Source organism: Podarcis muralis, chromosome Z (assembly GCF_964188315.1).
Source record: "Podarcis muralis chromosome Z, rPodMur119.hap1.1, whole genome shotgun sequence".
NCBI lineage: Eukaryota > Metazoa > Chordata > Lepidosauria > Squamata > Lacertidae > Podarcis > Podarcis muralis.
The window spans coordinates 18,426,381-18,426,741 of record NC_135673.1 but is presented as its reverse complement, the minus strand read 5'-3'; positions in this window follow the sequence as shown (position 1 = coordinate 18,426,741).

Sequence of the window (361 nt, the reverse complement as noted above, 5' to 3'; positions counted from 1 at the left end):
TTCACAGAGCCTCCCCATTCAGTGGCAATATATCTGCAAATTTTGGGGGTGGGGGAAGGTGGAATAAGGCTCTGTTGGATAGTTGTTGTGATAATCCTGGTATGAAATTTCAAAGTCATACCGTTTTAAGGCCAATCATTTCATCTCGAACCATTAAATACATTGCTGGGTGGGGAACATCCAGCCTAATTGTGCAAACACCAAGGGAGCATTTGAGACCTCTTCCCGCTGTCCCAAACAGCGAAGCTCTTTCTGCAAAATGAACCACGCCACATCAGAGACACTTCTCTTTAAATAAATTGTGCTTTATAAAAATCAGACCACACATTTCCCCCCCTCAAAACGTCAAACACCAACAGCA